The sequence below is a fragment of the Squalius cephalus genome, assembly GCF_949319135.1.
Source record: "Squalius cephalus genome assembly, chromosome: 2".
Taxonomy (NCBI): Eukaryota; Metazoa; Chordata; class Actinopteri; order Cypriniformes; family Leuciscidae; genus Squalius; species Squalius cephalus.
This window is the reverse complement of record NC_137123.1, coordinates 23,095,986-23,104,871: the sequence shown is the minus strand read 5'-3', so window position 1 is coordinate 23,104,871 and position 8,886 is coordinate 23,095,986. Positions and strand designations below refer to the sequence as shown.

The window sequence follows — 8,886 nt, the reverse complement described above, 5'->3', positions numbered from 1 at the left end:
GATGTGTCCCTTTGAAATGGTCGTCGAAAACTGGATTAATGACCCCACGCAGTGGCCAAATATGGACTATTCAGACATCTACCACTATCTCGTGGAATCACCAAGTAGCCTATTTTTCTGTCATTAACACACTCACAGTATGACAAACTAGACGATGAGGCCATGTCAAGAGGAGTCGGTGGTTTACTTGGATCATATTTCACTTGATTTAAGCTATTGACAGTTTTGTTGTCGACTAGCTAGTTAGAAAGACGAAGCTGCTAGCAGCTAAGTTACGTGATTAGCTCTCACTCACTAGGCACGCTACCTTGGCTGTTAACTGATTTTACTGTTGAAATAGTGGCAGGCTAGGACTAAAGTGGACTTGGCTGGTTTCTGCTTGTGTCTAGAAAGTGCTAGGACTTTGAAAGGTGTAAAAAGGATTACCTAGTACGGTAAAATATGTATGGGACCAATGTATGTTATGTATGTATGGGGCTGTCAAATTGGATGTTGTGACATTACGCTAGACTATCTAGCCTAGAAGGCTTGATCTACTGCCGTTCGTGTTGTTACATATAGCCCAGAGCAGTGGTCGTCGAAAAGTCATATAGGCCTAGAGCTAATCTTAAGATAGAGCAGACACCACTATAGCCAGAAATGATAAACAATGTAACTGTTTGTGTCTGACAGGCCTGTACACATCGGAAACAATGAAAAACAAAAGGTCCCTGGAGGCCCATAAGTTTTTCATCAGTGGTTGGGTCCAGGCTGTTTTACACATAAAAACAGACAAGTGCTTTGTTTTCAAAAGCAGTGTTAAACCTTCTTGGAGGGTGACTAACAAGCCCCACAACACCTGGGTAGCTGTGGAAAATAGTGGCAAAGTTAGAGCAGCTCACTGCGACTGCATGGCAGGGTAAGAGAGATCCATACCCTACAAAGCAAAAAGGCAGTAACTACGCAGAGTGCAGAACTGAAAAAAATGACTTTAAAGTTATCCTGTCATCCAGTCTAAGCAGTTGTAGGCAGGGGTTAAATTGGGATTTATTATGTGGGGGTGCTCTCCCTAGGGGGGTCCGGGGGTATGCCCCCCCGTGAATTTTTTTTGAAAAATAAACCATTAAATGGCATTTTCTGGAGAGTTTTGTGCAAAGAAATGGAGAAATTGAGTCTTACATGATATGTGAAAAACTGCAAGGTTAAGAGCATACTTTGCATTGTTGTAGTATCAACAGGTATTAGGACATTTAGTATTTACATTACTGTTAATAGTGGTGGAATGTAACGAAGTACAAATACTTCGTTACTTTACTTAAGTACATTTTTTCACGTAGGCTATCTGTACTTTACTTAAGTAGAATCAAGTGCATAGGCTACTTTTGACTTTTACTTCGTTACATTTTGCAGCAATTATTATACTTTACTCCACTATATTTCTACAACGTTTCGTTACATTTTCGTAACATTTTCTCAGTGAAAGTTTTAAAGCAGTCTTTAGTGCCGCTTTCAGAGCGCTCACGTCCGTAACATTGTTTTTTCCTCATAAATGCGAACATGAAAAATAAAATAAAATGAATATGTTATGTTATGTTCTGTGGAGAGCCAACCCTTCTTGATCCGGTGGGTAGTTTTACTTTTGGTTTGCGCAGTGTCATTCACAGAATTACAAAAAAAATGTTGTCACCTAAAAGTTAAAGATTTTTTGTGTCACGTCCACGGCATGTGTAGCCTATTTCCCTCATAATAAATATAAAACGCATGCATAGACTTATATTTTTCTAATGTCTGGACTCCTTTATTAAGGGAGTATGGATATATAAACAGTTTCAATATATTGGTAGGCCTATTAAATGCATTGTCTGAGAATTTATATTTCAAGTTTTTACTGCAAATGTCACGTCCATAATGCTGGAATTGACATCACTTGATTACACATTGTATTACCTTGTTATGATAATAGTGACCCATACAATGTGCCAAACATATTTTCCTTACCTTGTCATTCAAAGCCAGGGCACTTTTTGTACAACCAACGTTGTGCTGAACTGCTGCAGTGGCGGCCAGCAACTCGTGAGTTTTTTTGTTTTTTTTCAAGGCAGCAGAAGGTTCTGGAACTTTTGCGCGCTTCCACATCCCGCGAAACTACGGATCTCCCATGAACATTCATTATATATTACTGCGTACATTTATCCTTGTCGGAGTTCTGAGTAGTAGCCTACCTAGATGCGCATGGCATGCGCGAGCGGTGCGCAATCATGGTCGACTGACAACGAGATTAAGCAGCTGAACAAGAATAAGGCCGTGTTCCGATTGTTCTCATCTCAGCTCCGCCGAGACAAAATAGACATGCCATTTCAAAAATCTTTCATTTATTGTCAGAAATGTGTTTTCAAAAGCATCACTTTCATCAAATTTTATGTGACATAATTTCCAGTAGGCAACTGACTGCAAACAGGCACATCAGGACACAAACGAGCGTGTGCCGGGGCTGAGCCCCGGAGAGCCCCGGCCCAATTTAACCACTGGTTGTAGGTAGATTATTGGACATGTGGCTGTTTTGTTACTTTATATTAGCTTATTCTTTGTATATATCAATCCTCATATTTAATTTGATATTTTACCCCTATTTTGCAGTTACTGTATTCTTGCTTTGTATTACTTTTACCAAAAACGTGGCACCATACCAAGGAAAAAGGCAGTAACTACAGATTCTCCTAAAACTATTACCATTTTTCTCCAAAACGACACACATTTGAGATAAGATGTTTTGTCACATAACAAAGGATGCCTTGAATGTCATAGAAATGATAACAACTCATTTTTGACCAAAAATGCAGTTACTGCCTTTTTGTTTTGTAGGGCAGAAAAAAAAAGTGGTTGACTTGTGCTCATGTTTTCGTGGAATTGACACTGTCTTTTTTGTTTTTTACCCAAGACTAGGGGAAAGCTGTTCCCATGTGGGTGCAGTTCTGTATAAATTGGAAGCTTCAGTCCGCCTGGGCATCACCACCACAGTAAGTACCAGTATAGCCTGCCAATGGAACGCTGTTTCTACAAAAAAAGTTGAGCCATCAGAAATCTGCTCAATAGATTTTGGAGGCAGAGGCAGGAGAGTCATAGGCAAGGTCAAAAGACCCATCCCCAAAGCCTCAGCAAGCCAACAGGCACAATTTTTACAAATGCTAGACGAGACAGGTGAATGTCCTGTGGTGCTGAGTACTTTCAGTAAATATGCAGGCTCCACACCACACCACTCCTCGTGGTTTGAAACACTAACCTTTACCAAGGAAGAGGCAGACAGAGTGGAGGCAGAGACTGTAATGCAGGCAGCCTGTAAGGCCTGGCGCAGGCACCGAGTAGGAAGAATCACCAGCTCGTTTGCTCACACTGTTCTTCACACTAACCAAGAGAAACCCTCAAACACTGTAATCAGAACAATCATGTCAGAGGCTAAAAACATAAATAGTCCTTACCTTAAGTGGGGAAGAGACAATGAAAAACATGCCCTAGAGACCTACAAATATGCACTGGGCATTGGCCCAGCCACTGACCAATTATCTACCAACATATTGGCAACTGAAGATGTATGCAAAGTGCATGAAGGATTAAGAGTGGACAGATCAGGCTTTAGAATCAGCCATGAAAGACCATACTTTGGTGTATCATGTGACGCCTATGTGTCATGTGATTGTTGCGGCAAGGGAGTGGTGGAGGCAAAGTGTCCGTATAAGTGGGCAGGTCAGCAGTCAGTTAGCTGGACAGATGATGAGAAAGGGCACCTTTCCACATTGTTTTCTTTGAAGCCCAACCATGCTTACTACACTCAGGTACAGTTTACTCTGCAAAGGCAAAGCTATACACAAAGAAATCAGTAGCTGTCAACAGAATTGTGACATTCTTTAACAAATACTGTAGGCACATTTTAATAATACTTCCTTTCCCTCTTCCTCCTTGCAAAAGGTTCAGCTGCAAATGTTTGTGTGTGCAGCACAGTATGCAGACTTTGTTACTTGGACCCCACAGCAGACCACCATCTTTAGAATCTTAAAAGATGATGAATTCATTCACGGAATGGTGGACGTGATCAGCAGATTTTGGGCAAAACACATCCACCCACGATTGATGACAACAGTGCTACAAAGTGAGGTGAGAAAAATAATAATCTTTTTTAAATAATCTATAAAAAAAATAGAGACACTATTGAACATATTTTAGTATTTATTAAATAATACTTTGTGACATGTTTACAAGTGCTGCACAATCTCTGTACGAATAATAGTATTTGTTCTTGAAATAAAAAATATATATACAAAAGAATTAGTCATAAACCAATTTTACCCTCAAAAGGGTTTGAAAACCAGACATAACAAAAATGTACAAATAACAATAAATACTACTTTAAAGGGATAGTTCACCCAAAAATGAAAATTCTATCATCGTCTACTCACCCTCAAGTTGTTCCAAACCTGTATTTGTTTCTTTGTTCTGCTGAACACAAAGGAAGATATATGGAAGAATGTTTGTAACCAAACAGATCTCGGTTCCCATTGACTTCCATAGTAGGAAAAAATATATACTATGGTAGTCAATGGGGACCGAGATCTGTTTGGTTACAAACATTCTTCCAAATATCTTCCTTTGTGTTCAGCAGAACAAAGAAACAAATACAGGTTTGGAACAACTTGAGGGTGAGTAAACGATGATAGAATTTTCATTTTTGGGTGAACTATCCCTTTAAGTACAAAAAAACAAGTGCTGCCCAAACATTTACAAGTTTGTTAACTGTTGCTTGCCCTTGGTTTTTGTCCCGTGCAGACTGAACCAGAACATATTTTAGTATTTATTTAATAATACTTTGTGACATGTTTACAAGTGCTGCACAAACATTTACAACTTTGTCAACTGTTGCTTGCCCTTGGTTTTTGTCCCGTGCAGACTGAACCAGACAGCGAGGGAGTGGACCGTCAAGGATGTGAAAGCGACCTTTCAGCACACCAATCACCCGCTCTGTAAGGACGACAACAACAAAAAAGGAGCGCTTTTGTAAATTGACTTTTCAAATAAAACGGCATTACAATAATCATTACAATAATAAAATAATAATTTACTTACCAATATGAATCCGGATGTTTGACTTCCTACGAGACATTTCCACCTCTCTCCCAGGTAACTGCTTCCTCCCTTTTGTGAATGATGGTGTTATCAGCTCGACACCGAGTAGGGCAAAGTCATCCTGGAGTGTAAACCCCCTGTCTGCCAATATCTAGAGATTAAAAAAAATCCACCATAATATTGCATTGTATTTACTTTGTTCTGCTTTCTCACCAGAGGGTGGTGACATGACACCCTAATCAAATTACATGAATGTGGTTAGTTGAGATACACGCAATTCCAATTTTACCTGATCACCTGGAGAATGGTACACTGAGGACAGGAATCCTGACTGTCGAACAATATGCACATCAGAGGCCCTTCCTCCCCATCCATTTGACAAAAATGTAATGCTGCCAGATGGACTGCATGCTATTAAATATTTCACTGTTGTCCATTTCTTGTAGTTAGAGTATGATTTTGCTCTAAGAAAGGATACATAATAGCAATGACATAGCCTTTTATTTTAATATGGGATGTGAGAGTGTGTAAAGACATTTCTTGTGACACTCACCTAGCTTTAAGGTTGCTGGGGTACTCTGTCCTGATTTCAAAACAATCTATGATTGCTGTGAGTCGTGGGAACTGGGCCTTCATTTCTGGAGGTATCATTGAAAAACATTCCCTATCAGGCCAGTGAACTAAAAAGGAAATTTTCCCATACATCAGGTCAAGCCATCGGATAAAAATTTGCCTGACAGTTGTTTGAGGCATTTTCAGAACGTGACTTAAGAAAAAAAAGGATGGGTTTTGACAGTGTAATAAACAGCTGGTCCCGCGGTGGAAGGGAGATGTAGCCTCGTCTCTTCACGAACTGATTAAGAAATGTAAATAGGCTCAAAAACATCGTCCAGCTGAGTCCAGTCATCTGTCGGCACTTTCCATCATTTCCCTCCACAGAATAAGATGACAGGCAGTTCCTTGACTCACGCATTTCATCAGGGACATCGTCAGCATCATCGTTGTCAGCTGGGCAATGGCCTTCATCAAGAACTAACGAGAAGAATAAGTTGCTTTAGCCCGCACATCTAACCCCAATCCAGCTTTAGCCTGACCATCTTAAAGGTGGTATCAGTGATTACTGATACCACCCCTTTAATACAATCTCAACGAGTGCATGTCATTAAACTTACTTGTAGGTAGATCTGGGCTCACAGCAGTCGTTTTTGCCACCTTGCGTTTGAGAAGGGGTGACGTCTGCTCACGTTTCCTGGCGTGTTTATACCGATTTAATTTCTGGTTTGGGTCTGCCACAGTACGGTGAGGAAATATTGTGGGCACAAAATCCGGGTGCAGGGGTTCTTTAACATGGCTTCCTGGAATTGGTTTAACATTGTAAAATACCGTTTCAATACATGCATATGAAAACTAGGCGGTATCCTAGCTGCCTAGCCATGCTATCTAGCACTAACGTTAACGTTAATTGGCTTAGCAGCTAACTTAGTTGGTATGGTAACGAAATTAAAGCCAGTAACTAGCTAGTACACTACTTCATGTTAGTTTGGGGGGATGAATTAAATAATCGGCTTACCTGTTATGAAATGTTTCCCACATACATATGTGTGAGGGGTCTTTGGGTCCCATAACCCTCCATCTGGTGCTTCCCTCTTTATCGCCTGAAGCCATAACATTCTTCTTTCCGCTTGTTTTATTCGGCATGGTAAAGGTATAAATTTTAAACCAGGGCTTTTACAAACATTTGAGGTGCAGCTCACCACGCAACAACTTTTGGGCATGTTATTTTTGTTCTTCAGTTACCGGAGTAAACAGAATTCAGATCGTGTCTGTTGAGCGAGTTCTGTTCTCAGGGGAATCCGTTAATCCGTTTGTTTTCCCCCAAAAAGGGGCGTTACCGTTCGATGACGCAAAAGTAGCGTTGGTCTATTACAGAAACATAACAGCGCATTTTTCAAACTCTAGTGAAGTGCGTCATCATGACGTAGTATTTCTGGCGCATGCGCATTAAACAACATGCATGGTTAAATGTTATTTCCATAGACAGTATATAAAAGGGTTATTTCAGCTTTTCTGTTTAAGTTGTTCTAACTCATTGTGTTGTTAGACTCTGTAGCCTAAGTTCACAAAACTTGACTCTTTCCCCTAACTAAAAGTCAATATTTTTGTTCAGTGTAGTGTAGTCTGATTACAATTAAATGTGTGTTCACAGCTGTAAAGTACAACACATTACTATTATGCTAAGACTCCTCTCATAAATTACATTTTATTGTCAAATATTATGTAGAAAACGGACAAAAATGTCAAATGTCAATAAGCAAATGTATTGGAAAAATACATTTCAAGTGCATTAATGCACACAGTATACATTATTACGGAAGAGGATTAGGGCCAAGCAATAATAAAAAAATAAAACCATCTCAAGATTAAAGTCATTATAATGCGAGATTAAACTCGTTAAATTTCGAGAAAAAAAGTCGAAATACAATCTTGAGAATAAACTCATTAAATATCGAGAATAAAGTCGTTGTGTTTCGAGAAAAAACTCGTTAAATTTCGAGAAAAAATTCGAAATACAATCTTGAGAATAAACTCATTACATTTCGAGAATAAAGTCGTTGTGTTTCGAGAATAAACTCATTAAATTTCGAGAATAAAGTCGTTGTGTTTCGAGAAAAAAAACTCGTTAAATTTCGAGAAAAAAAGTCGAAATAATTGTGAGAATAAACTCATTAAATTTCGAGAGTAAAGTCGTTGCGTTTCGAGAAAAAAAGTCGAAATGAAATTTAGAGAATAACGCATTCGATCAGTGTTCATTGCATAGCCTACTGACAGAGGACATGGCAGAGTTGGATCACTTAGTCAAGCTATATTTTAGACTTTCTTTCAGTAACAAAGCCGTCTAGGTCGGCTAGAGGAGGAGCTGTAGCCTACCATCATGGAATAATGTCCACTTTAATGCACCCTATAGGCGGGTGAGAAACAGCGCCATGAATTATGCAGAAAATGCTAGACTGCTCTTTGTGCATTGTGTAATGTGTCAAGTTCAAAGCTTCATAAAACAATAATTCCACAGTAAAAACTGCTTAAAATTTGGATTTCGTTAGACAACAGCTCTTCTATAATGGGATAATGTCCACTTTAACGCACCCTCTGATGCGGCCTAGAAAATGCACAACTAGTAGGAATGATGGCGCAATAAGGCGACTCTGAATTTGTTTGTCCCATTTAAAACTTTAGTCCATAAAAAAACCCCGGTAGCCTACAGAAATTTGTGCCAATATTTCGGTTTCCACTAGATCAATATATGCTTTATTACTCCCTTTAGTCGGATTTAACGCACCCCGTATATGGCTGAGAAATGCAGAATTTCTTCATTCATTTCTAACAGCTTGGTGCGAGCAATGCCATACACACAGGGTGCTTAAGGAAGCGTTGCGTCATTTAAAGGGGAGGTCCGCGCGTCAATAACGAATAAGTAACTGGATTCAGCCTCGTATGCAATGAACTCTGATCGAATGCGTTATTCTCTACATTTCATTTCGACTTTTTTTCTCGAAACACAATGACTTTATTCTCGAAATTTAATGAGTTTATTCTCACGATTATTTCGACTTTTTTTCTCGAAATTTAACGAGTTTTTTTCTCGAAACACAACGACTTTATTCTCGAAATTTAATGAGTTTATTCTCAAGATTGTATTACGAGTTTTTTTCTCGAAATTTAACGAGTTTTTTCTCGAAACACAACGAGTTTTTTCTCGAAACACAACGACTTTATTCTCAAGATTGTATTTCG

At 39.2% G+C, this 8,886-nt stretch overlaps 1 long non-coding RNA gene across 2 annotated transcripts; it reads right to left on the bottom strand.

Annotated features, from left to right (window-relative positions):
- Window positions 1-4,823: 4,823 nt before the first annotated feature.
- On the bottom strand, window positions 4,824-6,954 carry LOC307151766. Of its 2 annotated transcripts, XR_013819926.1 has the most exons (5): window positions 6,665-6,954; window positions 5,648-5,732; window positions 5,384-5,558; window positions 5,095-5,245; window positions 4,824-4,989 (listed from the first exon to the last, which is right to left on the bottom strand). It is a non-coding gene; the product is annotated as an uncharacterized lncRNA (long non-coding RNA). The 2 variants fall into 2 exon arrangements; XR_013819927.1 differs by lacking the exon at window positions 6,665-6,954 and having other exon boundaries at window positions 5,648-5,877.
- Between the last annotated feature and the right edge of the window lie 1,932 nt (window positions 6,955-8,886).